Raw genomic sequence first — 20,346 nt, forward strand, 5'->3', positions numbered from 1 at the left:
TTCATCACAGCCACCACAACATACTGTAGCCATGCAGTTGTCACTCTGCATGCATTTCAATTAGTGAGGTGCACAGAATGGTTGCGGAGGAAATTGTACACTTGGTAGAAGAGCAGAAATGAGCTGCTATGCATACATTAGCATATGGTGTTCATGATATTGCATTTGCTATGGGTAGGCCCTTATAAGAGCCTTGCTTGAGGAAGTGTTTTAACACATTGCCCCATGAAAGGGCATCATCAGCATCAGAAAGTTGCAATATGGACAATGGACACAGCCACTCACATACAGTTTAGCACAGGCATCATGGAGCCATGCATGTACAGATGTGGCCAGGGTGAAAGTTGTCAGGTGCAATTGCAGTTGGGGAGTGCATTACACATGACATGAGGAGTAAAACATGGGTTGTGCTAGGGTGTGCTGTTTGTGATGATTCTCTAGTGGTCAATGATGGTAGAGCAATGGCAGAAGGGGAGTACTAAGAAACTTGAAACGTTCGATGAATGGGTCCCCATCTTGCAACGCCAAATCTGTGCACTGGGGTGAAGTAGATTTCACATTGTTGCTTTCGGTGTGTGGTTTGTGATCATTGCATAACATGTTGGTTTCATGGTTGTGGGGATTGGTTGAAATTCATACACTGTGTAGTCCATGGCTGGGCCTGATGGAGTGACTACTACTCTAGTGTGTCCTGGGGGTGCAGTGGTGAAGTAATGGATGCTTAGAGGTGGCTAGGGGTGACCGGCATATATCTGGCCACTTGTTCACCTGCATGATTCTGTTAGGTTGTGCTGGGTGTGTCCAAGGCCCACACTGTTGGGTCTGTGCCAAAAGGCCATAGGCCGTAGGCCAGGCACCGAAAAGCATAGGCCTGCCCAATAGCACGCCACCATAACAAAGACATCCAGTTTTAAGTATGCATGTCTCCGATGGTGGTGATGTTGAAAAAATGGTCCTGCAGGACCTTGTAGATGTGGTAGAACGGCACAAGTGACCTGATATGAGTCCAATACCATATGGTGTAGATTAATGCACCACCTTGGACATTTGGGAGCCATATGACACTATTTGCCCTTTGCACCACCCATCCTATGTCACGTTTGTGGATTGTGGTATGTGGCAAATGTTCCCCTTCCGGAGGCCATTATGTTGTGCCTGGTGTGGGCAAGGCCTAAACTATTGGGTGCATGGCCAAAGGTACCATACATTCCATGCTGCTGTTGGTGGCATATTTTTATGATTTATGTAGGCGGTGGGTTAGTGGGGAAAATATTTTGTGACATTGTCGGGAGGAAATCAGGGAGATCCTGTGTGGATATTAGAATGTATGATATGGGTAAATGATAATGTTGCACGCACATCTCATTGAAGTGCCACTTGATGGTAGGGGATGGGGAAAAAAGTATGCTTTTAAAGAACGTAATGGCCGCTCAGTGGCACGTTGCCAGTGGCACTTCTAACACAGTAATAAACATACTGCAGAAAATGTTTTCGTACCTCCATTTTGTGATGCTGGATGCTCATGTGGATGAATGTGGATGCACTAATCTTGCAATATTTTACTGAACTTTCTAATGGACATGCTGTCCAGTGACAGCACACTAGCATGCTGAATTTGTAACGGTACCATGAAGTGTTGTGCAGAACTGACACTGTTAGATGCTAACGTCTTTGATGTCATTGGTGGAATCGTGTGTGCCTATTTACTCATATCCAATGAGGTAGTGGTGGACAAAAGGTAGTGGAAAGGAAAGAAGGACTGCTCCTGCTTTACTGAGGTGTGGCCCTCACAGTACTTTGAGCACCGCACGTGCCACATTCTGTGCTTCTCACCATGCTGGCCAATGGCCATGGGACTTTCGGGATTATCCAATGAGGTACTGTGGGTGTGGTTCACAGGAAGGGGCAGTGAAACTGTTGTACATTATACTGTGAGAAGTGAGGATGGCTGACATGATGAAACGCATTGTGTTGTCTATAGGTGATGCCTTTCTGATAGATCTGCACAAGTATGCCCTGGAAAGAAACTTTGATGGCAATTTCAGCTTGGAAGGAGTGGACGCATTGTGGAACGGTGTATACGAGCACAGTTTTGCCGACATGAATGCACTTTGAAAGACTTGGCCGCTTTTGCTAGAGCTGATGTTATTGTCATCCACTACTGTGGCATGCATATGGGTTACGTGTCTTATTTGGGTTTGTTCCGTTGACTGAGGAGGTTTGCAAAATCTATTGAAGAGGCTTTTTCCTACTGGGAAGGTGCTTTTATCATCCATAACACTACGAAGAGTTTGGGACAATGCTCCTCAACGTTGTTCAGAGCCAGAGGCAGGAAGGTGTCTAATGAACAGAACCATGTACATTTTTTTATCTACTGCTGGGATATTCTTCTTCAACAATGACCTCATTAGTTGTAGCAGTCCGGAATTTTTCGAAGCAAATGGCATTTCTTTGTCGCCCATTGGCAATGCTGTTTTGTTTGCCCATCTACAAGATGCAGTGAAGAGTTTACTGTAACAATGTCCGCACAAGAAAACACAAAATCAAATAAAAAACTAAAAAAGGTGTTTCTCTAGAAGCATCTAAAAAAATGGCTCTTTTCAGAGCCGCCTCTTGAAACGACCTCCGCCAACCCTGGTTGCAAGTTATTCCCCCATGCCCGCACACAGCACGAAAGTCACATCCGGGGATTTTCAGGATGCTGGCCATGGAGCCACAAGGATTGCGCAACAACGTTTCTGGGTGTGGTGTGTACACAGAGGACTGTTGTACAGAACAGATACTGTTACATGGTGAGCTCTTCAATATCATTGGTCGAAGCGTGTGCAACTTTTTAACGGTACGCAATGACGGGGTGCTGCAAATAAGATACTTGAAAGGGAAGAAGGAATGTTTATGCTTCATTGGGACACGGCCCTCGCTGTCCTTGGGGAAACGCACATGTTCATACTCCCTTTTTCTGCAAGCTACCCATGACATTGGGACAATGGGGACTATCGCTGCTGCTGGTGCGGGTCACAGCAAGGCACGTTCATAATTTTCTCCATTACTGTGCGTACTCAGCCAGAGTGACACGGTTGCTATTAGTTGCAGATGCACTGTAGCACAGCAGATTTGGTGCACCATTACTTACAGGGCAAACCTAGGTGGCCTGCTACTCTGTTCAGAAAAGCTGCAAACATATTGCACAGCACCTATAGGGTGTGGCCTTTTGTAGGGCTGCTGTGGACATCTTTCACCCGGAAAGCAGGCCTACATTGTTCCAAAACATACATACATGTGCAACAGGACATTGTGGTGTGTTTGTAAGCATGTACTTTCCAAAGAATACTCTGTACATTGCTCAACCCTATACTTTGCCGCTGTTCGAGAGTCTGGCTCCTGTCCCTGAAACAAGGGCCCACGCGCAGCATGGGTGTGGTCACATGGTGATGTCGCCACTGTTCTCCTTTGGGACGACCTCACCGCTGGACACATTTTGAGCGGACTACGTTGTGCGCATGATCATGGGTGTACTATGCACACCGTTGCCAATTCTCTACTGAGTAATAGTAATGTATTCTAAACGTTGATGAACTCTTTAGCGAATCAGTGTAAGAATTAAACTTTATACAACGTGTGCGCTGTTTACGTCTCGTGCCACGTTGGTAAAACGCAGTGTCGTCCTAACAATTTCTGCTGCTGTGATAATGGTGGATACATAAAGAGTCCTGTGTTCTAGCACGGATGATGTAGACTGAAGAAAATGCGTGTATCACGTGACGCATACATACAGGTCGTTCACCATATGAATGAAGTTGAACTAGCCCCGTATATTTAGAAAATAGTAGTAGAATACCACGCACTATTTTTCTCAGTAATCTCTGTTGCTGAGATAATGTTGGTGACACAAATAGTTCTGTGCACCAACACAGATGGTGTAGACTAATGGTATTATGGAATGCATAGATATAGGTCTCTGACTAGAAAGATGAGGCTGAATTAACCCTGTATGCTTAGGAAACAACAATATAGTGGAGAATGATTAATTAGCGTCACAAGTATACAACTAAGAGATAAATAGAGCTATGAAGATTTTTTCTACTGCTATCACAGGACTATTACTACTATTATTACATCACAGATTGATTTTATTGATATGCTCTTTGTGTTACCACAGGACTATCATCATATTTTGACACAGAGGATGAGCTGCGCAAGCCAAGAGTACTTTTTAAGGTAGCGTATGACTAAATTCTAAAGCGTATGGTTGTAAGTATGATTATGTTATTCTAAATAGATCTCGAACTAAGGGTCTTTTTTATGAATAAGTTGGCTGATAAACTATCCTTATTACAGGATATCAAGTAATATACCAGAAGATGATGGCCCTGCGTTAATTCAGAGATTCAACTGGGCTATGGAGAACCCCTCTCAAATTTGTTAAAGATATTTTTGAGCGAGAAGATAAAGATAATAAAAATGCTGTGATTGGCGTTTGCTAGTAAGTATCTGTAGTATTTCAAATTTCTAAAGAGATTCAAGAGAATTTAGGTTTGAATAAAAAGTAATTTTGCTGTTTGTTTGCATTTCTTGTAGTAGGATGAGACCGGTTGATTCATATAAGGAGGTGCAAATAGGATTAATCCTAATATCTCTTTTTCTGTTATGTATAGTTATTACATCCAGAGATAGAGGCTTAATGATTACTAATCAGAATCATGTGTGTTTACAATCATAGTACAAATTAAATAAGTAGGGGATGGTTAAATGTGTATATCTCTCATATGGTGTATTATTTTTGTATCTTTTAGGTGGTGTAACTCACCCTACTTGGTTAAATGGGAATGATTTAATTCAAAAATTTGGTCGTGAAGAAGGTTGCTTTATCAAGTGGACGAATTTATGGCATTCCAAATAGTCAACCGAAACATATGTAGACTTTTTTGACTCTGTGGAATTGAATAAACACAGATAGTACCATCTGCTAGGGAGGTGGAGGACAATTCTACTGTGAATTAAATTGTATGTTGGCCAATGGGTTAACAAACCAAGTGTGATTTATACATGTTTTAAGATATTGAATGGATGGTAGGAGTGAATGTGTGTGAGTTGAATAGGAATAAGATTTTGAGATATGTTTTTAGAAATGGTATTTTATATTTGTATATGATAATAAATTAAATTGGAATTTAAAGAGTCACATTTATTGGTATTTATGAAAAGATAAATGTATCATATGTACCATTCCCTATCCCACTGGTCCCTTTTGTGATTTATTGTTGCATTAACATGCTGCCAGCAGTTTCACTATGTTGCACAGTTCTTCTTTACAAACTAAGGGTATCCTGCTAAAAACCAATGAAATTCACTGGCAAAAAACGTTGTTAAAGGAACGTTATGATTTAGTTGCACTAGTAAAAACCTCCAATCCAATGGACAAATGTTGTTAAAGGGATGTTATTGTTACAGGTAAAACCGAACAATTCCAGAAATTCGCCAGTTATTGTAAGCTAAGCAACCATAACTCGCGCCACCATGGTGCACTGCTACGACTCACAATCATGGCATCTAAGATGACATCACAAATGCCATTGTTCGACATCACTGATGACATCACATGTCTGACTCCCTCTTTTTTTGTGCACTGACTTATCTAGGCCAGGTGGTTTTCTGCCCTGACAGTCAGCAACTACACAGTCAAAAGGTACTGTATTTGTAGCAGCTACCCTTCTCATATGGTCTTGCACTACTTTCCTGATAGTTCAGTGACATCATTTGATACATATGTATAGGGGAAGAAGTAAGACTGAAACACAGCAATTATTTGTATTTTGTATACATGAAGACAATTAGTTAGGTTATATCCACTTTCTGGTAATAATGCTGCTTTTTTCCTGCCTTTAGTTTCCATGTGTTCTCATATTCAGTGTTAGGTACTTATTAAATATTCACAGTACGCAAAATTCTGAAACTAAAGCATTAATCATTTTACTATCGAACATGGCAAACATTGGATTATGGCCCCTGTATGGTGCATGCTGCAGAGAATGCCTACGTTTTTTCATGAGTTGTTTCCTATACTGGAAAGAACTCTTTACTGCAATGGTGTTTATAGCAATGGATTGTGTAATGAATTATGTATGTCGCAATAGTTCTCCAAATGACCTCTGACAGTGTTCTGACAACATTATATTGACAATCCCTTGTGGAGGCTTTTTGCCAGTGAATATAAATATATATGAGGTATTCATTGCAATTAAAGCAACTTGTCCAAACCAGAATCAAATTAATGGGCTAAATGTTGCCCCAAGTGGTTGCGATATGAAAACGTAAGTTGGTGGTAAACTGCCATCAAGTCTTCAGATGACAGAAATTCAATTAAATATGTTCCACCTGTTTTACATGCTATCATGACTAGCATGGAATGGAGCAGACTCAAAAGGCTTATTTTTGCATTTCTCATTTCATACAGAGAACTTAAAATATGACATGGAGTTCTACTGTGTGTCCTGTTAGAAAGTGACTCTCTGCATTACTTCGGTTGCAAAATAGAGAGAGTAATATTCAAGAACATGAAAGCAGTTTCGCAAATGCTAATTATATCTATACCTAGTCAGTCAGCCCCACTGCAGTCAGTCATTAGAGTTATGGAATAACATTAGAAATATTTTCTGGGCAGAGAGGACAGACTGGGGGAGTCCTGGTGACTTGCTACGGTGGTTAAGCGGGGAGTTTTATGGGGTCATCCTACTCCTGTACATGGTGTTTCATTATAGGGCAGCAGAAAAATGTAGCACCCAATTTGGCCCTAGTCTTTCTCTGACAGAACATTTTATTGCACAGAGTGAAGATTGTGAGATGCTTTCTAGCTTTATCCTGTAGTATGAAGAAATTGCAGACTTTGACCTTTTTGCCAGAGCAACAAGGCATGACTTCCCGTGCTCCACCGGAAAAGGAAATGCCACTCGAGGTGACAGAGATGGTTTTATGGCAGCTACATGCTAACACTGTGCACATTCATATCAGGCAGGTTTTCTTTGAAAGACCCCGTAAAAAGGTGGACGAGTAGCTTTCGTCTTCCTCTCTTCTCTATAACTGGCCTTTTTCCTCATCCTTTTAATCAATGGTTTTCAAAATGATGTGTTGTGGGGGCTTCAACTCAGGTAGTTGACTACATAAATCATGGTCATTATCATCACCATTACCCTCAGACTCTTCAGGGGATGGGGGTGGTGGTTGTGTAGAGCAGGAACATCACACAACCTGCATAACTGCATTTTTTCTGCCCAGCTCATTAACAGTCTATAACTCTGCTCCCTCTTCTGGCCTACAGAGAGTGGGCTGAGCAACCTCCACATGCCTCACTCTCCACTGGACACTTTGAGGAGCTGACATGTTGGCATTCAAAATGGTCACTTCTCTGTAGCCACAAGAAGATGGCACACTGAAGACTGGATTACAGCCACTCCACCCATTTACTAATAACTAGTATTAGGCTACTAGGACATACCTGGAAGTGTTTGAAGATCATGAGGAGATGTTGGACTATACCAGAAGGAGGATATGGGTGAATATAAGGACAATGGCGATTATCAGGAGCAATTGGGTAGGAAGTCGAAAAGTTTTCAGACATTGGAAAAGATAGTTTAGAGAGGAGAGAGGAGATGGGAAGGGAGAAAGAGGTGGGTGTAGAAGATAAGGAGCAGAATCCTCAGAAGTGGCAAGCAGAAATGAGAGGACAACCGAGAGTATCAGGAGGTGGTTCAGGAGAGGAAGGAGGAGGTTGAAGAAAGATAGGTAGAGGTAGCAGAACCAAGGATGCCAAGATATAGTCAGACTTCAAAGGGTTCAATGGGCCCAGGTGGGCCTAGGCAGCTGTTGGTGATGGGAGACACACCTCCTCAAACAATTGGGTAACATCACACACTCCATTTGATTTATATGAGTAGAGGTATAGTACCATGTGTAGAGAAACGTATATCCAATTCTTTCATTTGAACAATTCTGCTTGAAGCAGCAGTCCGGGATCGTTATTTCTCTGTTAGGTTCTTCCCTATGTCTATTTACCATCTTCTCACAAAGGACAGTTTTGCTGACTAACTTTAGTTCTGTAGATCACTTCATATAACATGCTAGCTGGTTTTGTTGTCCCATTTTGAGTGAAGAGACATGTTTCAAATGGAGTGGGTGGACAAAATATACCCTTGTTCGTCGCCAGACTCATCACCCATTGACAAATTTTCAAATAATAAAACATAGCTTAATCAAAGGCAAAATCTGATTTACATAGCAGGGAAGATTTTATGGTTCCACAAAATAGTAATTCATGCACTCTTTTGCAGCCTTCTTTCCCCCCATCGAGAAAATGCCCTATTGCCATTAGCGGGAGGAAAACTTGGATTTGAGAAAATTGGTGTACAGAACCATGAGACACAGGTTACGTCTGTTTTAACTGTTTTCACACCTCAAATCTCTAAAAACAAGTTATAGTGATAGGATTCTGGTATACGCTGATAGGTCTGTGAGACCTGGGAATCCACAGTACAAAGCCGGAGAGGAATCTATGAAATATAGGATTCCATATACCACTAACATTGCTGAGAGAAGGTTTTTTGCCATTCCCTTATAATACTTAATTGGGCAGCCCAATATTACTTAAAGGGAACGCCAAAACTCTTCTTATAACCGGGCAAGAAAGAACCTTCTAGCTATCCCAGTTTTTTCCCCACCCAAGCATATGACCAGATATCCTTTTGTAATAATTGTAGGTTCCCTTTTGAAATTTGAATAGGAAACAAATAAAACCATTGTTGTCACCTGCCAAGCCATTACAAAATGGAAAGGACTACATGCAAATTAGGTTTAGCCCACCTCAAAATGGGCAGTCCAGTCCAAACTGCTTGGTCACATCCCTTCTGGACGAGACCACAAGCATCCCCAGACATGTTTTGTCTTCATTTGGCATCATCAGTGAGGAGTAGCTTGGGCCTCTCGGCCCAGGACCCACGTCTGGTCATACCCGTCCCACTCAGGATGACTATAGTAAAACAAAAGAGGGGAGGCATGGCCGAGCTCATGTGGTAGGTCACGGCATATGAGGAGCTCCCGCTGCAATCCCTTCTACGATCCTTCCTGCAGCAGCAATATTGCACACCAGTACATTCTATCAGCCGTCTCAGACAGATAAACCTGTTGTCCACTCTCCGGATTACAACCCGGCTGCAATTAAGACCCTGTTTGGCTGTGATTTTGTGTCTGAAGCTGAACCCCGGCGTTCAAAGATGGGTGCTGTGATGGCCCTGTGACTTCCTGCGGGGGCCTGACATTGTGCTGCATGAGGGATAGAAGGACGACTGTGACACAGCCGGACGTGCCTGACTGTCTCTGATCCTGGAGCGAGCAGCAGCGAGACACCACTGCACGCACTGAAGCGAGTGGACCCAGTGGGGCACTCTGCTTGCCAGAGCAGCTACAAGGGGGCTGGGTTTGTGGATGCCCTGCTGCCGTGCTGTTGCTCCCCATCCATGACTCAGCTCCTGCACTGAAAGCTACTTGGTGGCGCGCCTGCTGAAGAAGCCGCTCTGACACCACTGACTACCGCTGTGCATAAGGTACGCATGCTACGGCACCCGGGTCGAAATGGCATACTAAATCCTTTGGCTCAGCTGAGAATGACGCATTATCCACGGCACGACGTCCTGGGAGAATATCCTCTGTGCCCTCAGGGAGCATACCTCGCCTGTTGCATTTCATTTCACATGGGGAGCCTGATTACACCTGGACTTTCCCCCCTGAGTAATATTGAGGTTTGGAATCTGCTAATAGCCACAAGACACAGATAAACATTCCCTTTGGCGCTGACTCCTGCTGGGAGTGACCTTGATCCACACATTTGTCACTTTGGCCCCAAGGGAATCTGAGCACTTCGAAATTGCGCATGACGGGTGGCCCAAGGAGTTCTGTTTTTAACTAATAACAGGATCGGAGTCTGTTGGATGCGGTGGAATGGGTATCTTGCCTGGCATTGACCATCATCCTATGTCATGTCACCCAGCAAAAATAAAGGGAAGCCAACAATCATGGACTTGGTTGCGCAAAGGTAAAGCAAGGCAACACTCTACAAGCCAGAAGTGAGGACCAACTGACAGAGGCCATACAGGACCCACGTGAAGATCAAGTCCTAGCGGTGATTGCAGCCCTGCGCTCCTCACTTGAAACTTGGATTGATGACGTCAAAGTGGATGTACAGCTGCTCAGATGGAATGTCAGACAATTAGCAGAATGGGTCACCACTGCAGAAGGCCTATTGAAGGAAACTACAACTACCACCAAGGACCTGAGGCAAGAGTCAAGTCACTAGAACAATGGAACGCATCACTGGAGCTTAGGGCAGAAGACGCTAAGGGCAGATCATGCAGAAACAACGTGAGGGTGCTAGGCTTACCCGAGGGTGCTGACGGCCATGATCCGACCACTTACATTGAGAATTGCTGCTACATGAAATCAGTCTTGGTAATCTGTCACAGAGATTTGCGGTTGAAAGGGCCCACCGGTCCTTACAAAAGAAACCTCTACCGTGGTCACACCCTATACCTGTGATCGCCAAGATCCTCAACTTCTGTGACACAGAGATGATACTGAAACACTCCAGAGAGGGTGGCGAGATACTGCAGGGCAGCTCCAGGATTGCCATATATCCGGACTACACTCCGGCGGGTCAATGTGCTAGGAAAACATATGTGCCTATAAAGTTGCGGCTCCGGCAATTGGGGGTCAAGTATATGCTCCTATACCCAGCGAGGTTGAAGATAATACACAATGGCAGGATGCAGTTCCTAAATAGACCGGAAGCTGAATCCATGTGGATGGACCATAATAACCTATTCAGCGAAAATGATCCTGACTAGTGGCCCTATTTGTGGTTACTGGTCCCCGCCATAAAGCCTGAGCCCCGACTACAGGCAACCACTCGTCACCTGGGGACTACACTAAGACAATGCAGATAATACTGCCAAACTATGCGTGGGGGAGGGCCGGGACCCCCCCGGGTTCTTATTTCAGTCACTACCGGATAAAGCACAAACTGCTGCAGACTGCATCTTATCAAGTACAGTGGGAGTTTGACCCAGCTGCCCACACTTGGTCTCTTGCCCGCTCACAGTTGATACTGGACACTGGCCTGTTGCCAGCACCCCTACCTGTTACACAATGATCGCCGATGTCCTTGGAGGTATGGGGTGACCCTAATGACTTACTGTTGTTGAGTCACAAGTTAACATTGGGTTGCCAACAACTAGAACAAAGTTATGGCAGAAAAAGTCACAAGTTCACAGCGCTTGTACAGTGATTAAGAAAATAAACATCAAGGCTGCGGGTATCTGGGCGGTGTGGGTGTACTGCCAATACATTTCCACAGGAATAGTTGAAGAAAAACAAAGATGTTCCCAGTCTCACTGCGCCAAGAAATTATAATTAGTTGTTTGTGCAAAGAAAAGCCTTTATTGTTTGTGCGAAGAGAAGCCTGACACGTGTTTCAAGCTGTGTACAGCTTTTCATCAGAGGCTTAGGTTGCAGCAATAAGAACTCCACATTTAGAGTAGGACAATGCCAAATACAGTTCTCAAAATGCCTCGCAGTTGCGGAAAGCTCAATGACCGCTTGTTTCAGTCTACTCGTGTTACCATTGCAATGGTAACGAGAACTGTATTTGGGATTGTCCTACTCTAAATGTGGAGTTCTTATTGCTGCAACCTAAGCTGTAGCACGGTGACATCTGCTGCACTGATGTGGAATTCACAGGGATTCCAGAAGGGAATGTGGAAGGAAAAGGGAGAACATTCAAGGGACTGTTGGAGAGACTGAGGATCCCCCTTCAGAGCCTCCCTATATATTTATCCCCTTTTTAATACCTATACTCCTACATATTTGTATTAATAAAATCCCAATTACATTTATACAACTGTCTCCTCCTCCTTGATGCTACATTGGCGACGAGGAGTTTTGGAGATCGAAGCTAAGCAATCTATGGTTCGAGGTGAGCGTGAAAGTGCCCTGCCTTCATGTGTTTTGAGGATATGATTGAATTGCCATTGCTGCGTTCAATAAGTTCGAAGTTGACCGTGTAGGAGTGCATTTATATTTTAATTGGACTCACGGTTGTGCCTGCCGTGCGCGCGTGTATCTTGAGCTGCATCTCGAGCTGCGCAACGGAAGTAAACATTCGCTGCTTGTCGCGAGCCTGTAGCAGTGGGGAAGGCTCCGCGCTTTAGAGTAAAGGACCCGCACGTTGTGACGCACGTCACGCTAGGACGGCCATCTTGAGTTAGGTCCCTCAGTTACAGTTACAGTTGCAAGCACGAACATTGTAAAGGCCCTGATTTCACGGAGAAAGTGTAGATGACCAACGATTTTCAATTATAAGGACAATGCAAGTGATGATGCATATTTACAAGTAAAAAAAAAAAAAAAAATTGAAAATGAGGATTGGGCGATCCATTGATGCTCCTACTCGTCCCAGTATCTACATAAAGCAATAAGAACCAACAATAGTTATATTATAGGGATATATGTGACACTCAAGAATCTGCGCACCAAACACACAAGGAATGTATTAGATGTGGAAGAAGAAGAGCCTTGCAATTAAATAACAAAGAGGTCTGCAGCAATCATTAGTAACAGAGGAGCAGGTGACCAGTCTGTAGCTGGCAATATGGCAATACACACTGTCCCACCACCAGCCATGTTTCTGCTTGAAGCTGGAGAACCGAACTTACCATGGAAAAGATGGTTGAAGTCGTTTGAGCACTATGCTTCAGTGGTTTGTGGAGCAAATTACAGTGTAGAGAGAAAGAAATCACTGTTACTTCACTGTTTGGGACCGGCAGGACAAGAGAAGTATGAGGACTTGTCGAACTTAACTGATGATGAAGGGGATATGAATGAATAAGAAAAATGCATTGCTAAATTGAATAAACACTATGAGAAGAAACTGAGTACAATATTGGAAAGGTATAAGTTTGGCAAGAGGTCGCAAGAGAGTGGAGAGAGTGTGGAACAATTTATAACTGTCCTGAGAAAATTAGCTAAGAATTGCAAATTCGGACCACAACTAGATGAAAGGCTCAGGGATCAGTTCATGCTGGAGTGTAACAGCGCTAAAATTAGAGAGAGACTATGGGCTGAAGACGACCCGGATTTGGAGGTGGTACTGCGCATAGCCAAAGAAGTTGAACACATGGAGAATTGTGTCAAGACGCTAGAGGACAGAGTGAAGAGTACCACTCTGAAGCCAGAAAACGCTATCAATGCTATTCAAATGACAAAAGTTGATAATGCGATCAGTCAAAATGCTGTGGCAAAACGGAAAGAGGAACCCAGGTTTCAAAATACGTATAGATACAGTAATGATGTAAGGAGTAGAGGATTTGCACGAGGATATGGGGCATACAACAGAGGACGGTTCGTAAGCAATAGACGACCTCAAATGAGTCAAATGAGCCAGAGGGGCAGAGGAAGGATCAGGACATGCTTCAGGTGTGACAGTTCCATGCACTTGGCTAACAGTCCTGATTGCCCAGCTATCCACATCATATGCAAAAACTGCAATGGAAAAGGCCATTTGGCCAGATGTTGTAGAGTTGATAAAGGAAGCATGAATTGGATTGGAGGTCCAGAAGAATATGAAGAAGAAGAATGCGTCTTTGCTGTGAGTGATTCTGCAAATGGTATGGAACTGGAGAGTCCCAAAACCATCATTATGATAAATGATGCTCCAGTAAGAATGATGACTGATTCAGGAGCAAAGTACACTTTGCTGCCCGAGAAGATATGGAGAAGAATGGGTCCAAGATGGCTTAATGAGTCAGACATTAATCCAAGTGCTTATGGGGGTGTGAAAATAGATATTGTTGGATAGTTCGAAGCGAAACTAGCCTTTAAGGATAGAATTGCCAAAGGAAAGGTCTATGTGTCAAGAAAAGGAACAATGCCTTTACTGAGCTGGATGCATCAGGCATGGCTGAAGGTCAGATTAGATGCCAGTGCTGAGGAGTCTATATATATGATTGAATCTAAAGAGATGTCTATAGAAACAGTGAAGAAGGAAGTGTTCAAAGACGAAATAGGCTGTGTGAAAGGGATTATGCACAGGATACAACTCAGAAATAATTGCAAACTATTTGCACAGAAACTGAGGAATGTGCCCTTGGCCATGAGAGATGACGTCAAAAGTGAATTGAAGAAACTAGAAGAACAAGGCATAATTGAAAGGATTGATGCTTCAGAATGGGTATCACCATTGGTAGTGGTGAGGAAGAGTTCTGTTAAGGTTCGAGTGTGTATTGATCTCCGAGAACTAAACAAGTGCATCATTCCTGAGAGACATCCACTTCCCAACATTCAAGAGTTGCTATCAACAATGGGGTCGGCAAAAGTGTTTTCGACTTTAGACCTTACCTCTGCATATCACCAAATCAGATTGCACAAAGACTCAAGGCATCTGACAGCATTTATAACCCCGGAGGGTTTATATCAGTATAGGAGGATGCCATTTGGTCTTATATCGGCAGCTTCAGTGTTTCAGAAGACCATGCATCGAATTTTTGATGGTGATGAGGGCATTATTTTCTTTCAAGATGATATTCTTGTATTTGCTAAAGACCAAGTAGAACATGATAGAATTCTGGATGGTGCGTTGAGAAAATTGCATAAGATGGGCATGACATTGAGCAGAGAGAAGTCGAAGATTCATAGGAAGGAAATTGAATATCTTGGTCATGTTATTTCAGAGCAAGGGATTACACCTAAGCCGGATTTGATGTCTGCAATCAATAATATGGCTACACCGGGCAATAAGGAACAATTGAGAACATTCCTAGGAATGGCCGAGTATTATTCTAAATATGTGAGAGGATTTGCAGATCACACAGCTGTATTGAGGGATCTCACCAGGATGAATATTAAATATGAATGGAATGAAAATTGTGAGAAGGAATTCAAATATATAAAGAATGCTCTGACGACTGCACCTGCATTGAAGAACTTTGTAAGAGGACAGCGTACGATAATCACAACGGATGCCAGTAATGTGGGTCTGGGTGCAGTATTGGCGCAACTACATGATGGAGAGGAAAAAGTAATTGCATTTGCTTCAAGGCTGTTAAAGGGAGCAGAAAAAGTGTATGCAACTATCGAAAAGGAGGCCTTGGCTATTGTGTGGGCAGTGGACAAATTCAGAAGTTTTGTCTGGGGGTCACAATTTGAGATAAACACAGATCACAAACCACTTGTGGAATTATTCATGAACAAAGGTTTGGACAAAGTGTCAGCAAGGATACGAAAATGGGTTCACAGAATGCAGGAGTTCAATGTAGTGGTGAAGTATATTCCAGGAGTGAGGAATTATGCTGCAAACTGTTTATCTAGGCTTACGAATGTCCAAGAGGAGAGTGGAAATGGAGGTGATGAGCATCAACAAGAAATGATATGTATGTTACAGGATACAGCCATTGCTAAGGAAGAATGGTTGGGTGCCATGAACAAAGATGTAAAATTGCAGTTTATGATGGAAAATATAAACAAGAGACATGTTCCTGTCAATAAAATCAAGGAGGCAGATGTGCAAGGATTATGGAGTGTCAGGGACGAGCTGAGTGTACAAGATGGATATTTGTTTAGAGGAGACAGATTGATTCCACCTGAAGATGTCAGGAATAAAATAATTGAGCTGGGACATGAAGGCCACCAAGGCATTTCCAAAACAAAGTGTCGGATAAGGAATACGTACTGGTGGCCTGGATGTGATGTGGAAATCGAGAGGAGCATAAGAAACTGTATCCTTTGCAATAAGTCTGATAAGAGTTGTGTGGGCAATGAGTATCCAATGGTTATGACTGATGTGCCGATTAGACCATGAATGAAAGTAGGGATTGATATAATGGGTCCGATATGGAGTGAAGGAAGTCAAACGTTTTGTGTGGTTATGATTGATATTTTAACAAGATGGGCAGAAGTGAAAATGATGCCTAGTGTTACGACTAAATATATTATCAACTTCATAGAATAGGTATGTGGTCGGGAAGGATATCCTGGAGTTATTCTATCTGACAATGGTCCACAATTTGTCTCGAGAGAGATGGAGGATTTTTTAGAGAAGAAATCGATTAAACATCTGACTAGTGCACTCTATCATCCAGAGACCAATGGTGTAGTAGAAAGATACAATAGGATTCTGAAAGATGCCATTAGATGGGCATGGGCTAATGGGATGAGTTGGAAAGAAGCTGTTAGAAATGTCATTACGGCACATAGGTTTACTCCGCACAGTTCTACAGGTGTATCACCATTTGAACTGAGCAGAGGTAGAAAAGCGATCACCAAATTGTGTCCTGGATGGATGGGTGAAGTGGTAAATATGGAAGTGGTAACCAGTAATGCTGTTGGTATGATTAGACTGAGACAAGGTAGAAATAAAGCATGGCATGACAAGAAAAGATTCAAGAGTAATGAGGCATTGGAAGTAGGTTGTTTTGTGAGAGTGAAGTTGCCAGAAGCTTTGAGAGTGAAAGGGATTAAGTGGTCAGATCCCATTCAAGTTATTGAAGTGTTTAAACATGCTGTACGAACAAGTGATGGAAGGGTTTGGAATAATGGAAGAGTGATGGGAGTGAATAGGCAAATTATTGGTGATAGTATGGATAGAAGTGATGTTGTTGAAAATAGAGAGAACCAGAACATTTCCTTACCAGCTAATTCCATATATGTACCAACTGTGATGAAGACTTATAAATCAAGGTTTGGAAGAAGGTACCAGAGACCAATGTACTTAACTGACTATGGAGAGTAATGACTTGTCTAGAAAGAAGAGGGATGTGTAGCATGGTGACATCTGCTGCACTGATGTGGAATCCACAGGGATTCCAGAAGGGAATGTGGAAGGAGAAGGGAGAACATTTAAGGGACGGTTGGAGAGACTGAGGATCCCCCTTCAGAGCCTCCCTATATATTTATCCCCTTTTTAATACCTATACTCCTACATATTTGTATTAATAAAATCCCAATTACATTTATACAACTGTCTCCTCCTCCTTGATGCTACATAAGCCTCTGATGAAAAGCTGTACACAGCTTGAAACACGTGTCAGGCTTCTCTTCGCACCAACAATAAAGGCTTTTCTTTGCACAAACAACTAATTATAATTTCTTGTCGCAGTGAGACTGGGAACATCTTTGTTTTTCGTTGCCAACAACTATGTTGCTGACCCTTAGTTTGGGACGCTGTTGTTTGATTGTGTTTGGTTACTGTTGAAAGGCTTATGATACACTATGGCTGCGAGGGGAGTAATGTGCCTGAGGGGGCACTGTATGTTAGTTTTGCATGCATTGTCTCCAATGGCAAGGTGGATGGGAGACTGGTGTTTCTGGTTGGTTTGTGGTCCCCATGGGGTGAGCCAAATTGGGACAAAAAGGATGTGACTCAAATCAAGGTATTAACTTGGAATGTGAGGGGCCTGGTGTCATCATGCGAAGGAATAGGGTAAAATCCTACCTGATCTGCAGGAAGATTAACATAGTCCTACTTCAAGAAAGGCACTTGCTGGCTGCAGACCAGGATGCTATTAATGCCGGCTGGGGAGTTCTGGTTATGGGGCTTCATACTCCAGGTTTGCCTGAGGTGTTTTTATATGGATAGACAAACCGTTACTATTTCAGCTGTTAGAGGTAGTAAGAGACACAGAAGGGAGATACTTGATCCTGCAAGGTCACCTTGAGCATAGAGAATTATGCATAGTTAATTCTTACTTCCCATACCAGAAGACACCAGACCACATATGTATGCTGTGCAGTCATATTGTGCCCAGAAAGGACACCTTTATTACAATGGGGTGGAGATTTTGATTGTGTGAAGGACCATGTGCTTGATAGAACCAACACTAGCCTCTCTGGTCCCTCACTGGCCTCTACTGCCTTGATTGAGGCACTGTCTGAACTTCACCTGGTGAACGTGTGGAAAGAATTGCACCCCAACACAAAGGTTTACTCCTTATGCTCATCCCCCCATAAATAGCACACCAGGTTAGATTAATTTTTTGGTCGGTGCTGAGCAACTGGCTGACTTTGTTAGCACAGAATACATGGGCTGCACAATTTCGGATCATTCTCCCTTGGTGGTACTATGGAAGTTTAGGGGACCACAGCCCCCCTTTCCCGATGTGGTGTATGCGACAGAGGCCCTGGGAGAGGTGCTCTTTAGGGACACTCTGCAGGATATTATAGTTAATTTCTTTAAAGAAAACATCGGCAGTGTGAGCAACTGGGGCACGGTCTGGGAAGCCATGAAGGTGGTTGTAAGGGACGAAATTATTGCTGGTGCAAGGGTAATCTGCAAACAACTGAAGGGGGAACTGGAAACCATGGAAAATATGATAAAGACGTTTAAGACCGTGCACCCTGAGCGTTAGCACATTCCCATATAGAAGGTGATACATCTGGGAAGACTCTGGCCTGGTTGTGCAGGCGCGACAGACCTAGGCTCCAGATAAAGCTGTTGAAAGATGATTGTGGTGAGCTATGGTGCACCCAAGCAGCGATTAATGAGGCCTTCATTACCTTTTATGCCCGGCTGTACACACACAACACTCAGGTGCCCCCAGATAGAATATTGGAGGTTATTGCCTTGATCCTTCTCCCAAAACTTACTGCAGATCAGAGCGATTTTGATTTGATTGTTTATTTGTATAGCGCCTATACACAAAGTGTTTCAAAGTGCTTCAAGGAGGGAGGGAACATGGGAGTAAAACAAAAACATTCCTAACAAGTCCTTGAAACAGATCAGAATGTGAAAAATAACTATCAATCATAACAGATAGTACAAGTGCATGGAACAATAAGGGAGAGGTGGGAGAGGAGAACAAAACTAGCAGTAACATTACTATGCGTGACGACAATTGTTGCAGTGCAAGATTGACAAGAGGTGGGGGAGGAGGGAGGTGAGGGGTAAAGGAATGGAGGCGGTAGGGAGAGGAACAAACAAGTGACTATCCAAATTAGTTAGACTATACGAGATAGTGCGGGGGGAGAGGGAGGATAAAACAATCAATTATCAGAGGTTACAGGGAACCAATAATAATAGTAAGTGCTACAAACAAGGAGGTAAGGAGGAGCTGTGGGGGGGGGCAGGAAGGGTTCAAAGACAAGCGGCTATGGATTACTATGCCTAACGGCAATTGGGATAGTGCCAGAATTTGACAGAGGAAGGAGAAGAGGGTGAGGGGAAGAAGGGATGAGAGAGATGGAGGAGAAAGGAGGGACAGGGAGTAAGGCAGGGAATGGAGTCAGGGGGAAAAGACAAACTAGCGGTGGTCAGGGGGTGACAAGAGGACAGTGGTGAGGGTCGGGGGGGCACAAGAACACACTGGCAGGGGGTAGGGGTGACATGAGGATGCTTGAAGGGGTGGGGTGACATGAGGATACTTGAAGGGGCCAGGGGGGCACAGGAACACACTGGTAGGGGTGACATGAGGACACTTGCGAGGGTCAGGGGGGCACAAGAACACACTGGCAGGGGTAGGGGTGACATGAGGACACTTGAAGGGGTCAGGGGGCACAGGAACACACTGGCGGGTGCAGGGGTGACATGAGGACACTTGCAGGGGTCAGGGGGACACAGGAACACACTGGCGGGGGTAGGGGTGATATGAGGACACTTGCAGGGCTCAGGGGGCACAGTAACACACTGGCGGTGGTAGGGGTGACATGTTGACACTTGCAGGAGTCAGGGGGCACAGGAACACACTGGCGGGGGTAGGGGTGACATGAAGACACTTACAGGGGTCAGGGGGGCACAGGAACACACTGGCGGGGGTAGGGGTGACATGAGGACACATGCGGGGGTCAGGGGGCACAGGAACACACTGGCAGGGGGAGGGGAGGGGAGGAGGAAAAACAAACTCACGGTACCGGAGAGGAGAGGCTAGTGGTGTACCGTGGTGGACAGGGGTAGACAGGGCCTTAGGAGTGGGCCTTGTGAGGTGGGCCGACCAAGTCTGCCGGCCTTCCCATTGGCCCAGATGAAGTAGGCCAGGCCCAATGACAGGGCCTTCGCAGCAAGGGAGAAGGCACACCAGTGCAAGAACGAAGAAAGAGCCATCATGGAATGGCCGTCCCTCAAGGAACAAGTGAAACCGGCACTATGAGCACGCACACAGCAGACCCACGAGTCTGCCAAATAGTTACACAAATTACATGTGCCGGATGGCAAACGCACAAAGTTCATATCTAGCAAATTTAGCAGTCAACTGTAGCGCAATCATGCACCGGGAACATCGAGCCCAGTAGGGTGCCTCCCTAGACCAACCTTTCACGGTG

This window comes from Ambystoma mexicanum, chromosome 1p, assembly GCF_040938575.1.
Source record: "Ambystoma mexicanum isolate Mex_15411 chromosome 1p, UKY_AmexF1_1, whole genome shotgun sequence".
NCBI classification, from domain to species: domain Eukaryota; kingdom Metazoa; phylum Chordata; class Amphibia; order Caudata; family Ambystomatidae; genus Ambystoma; species Ambystoma mexicanum.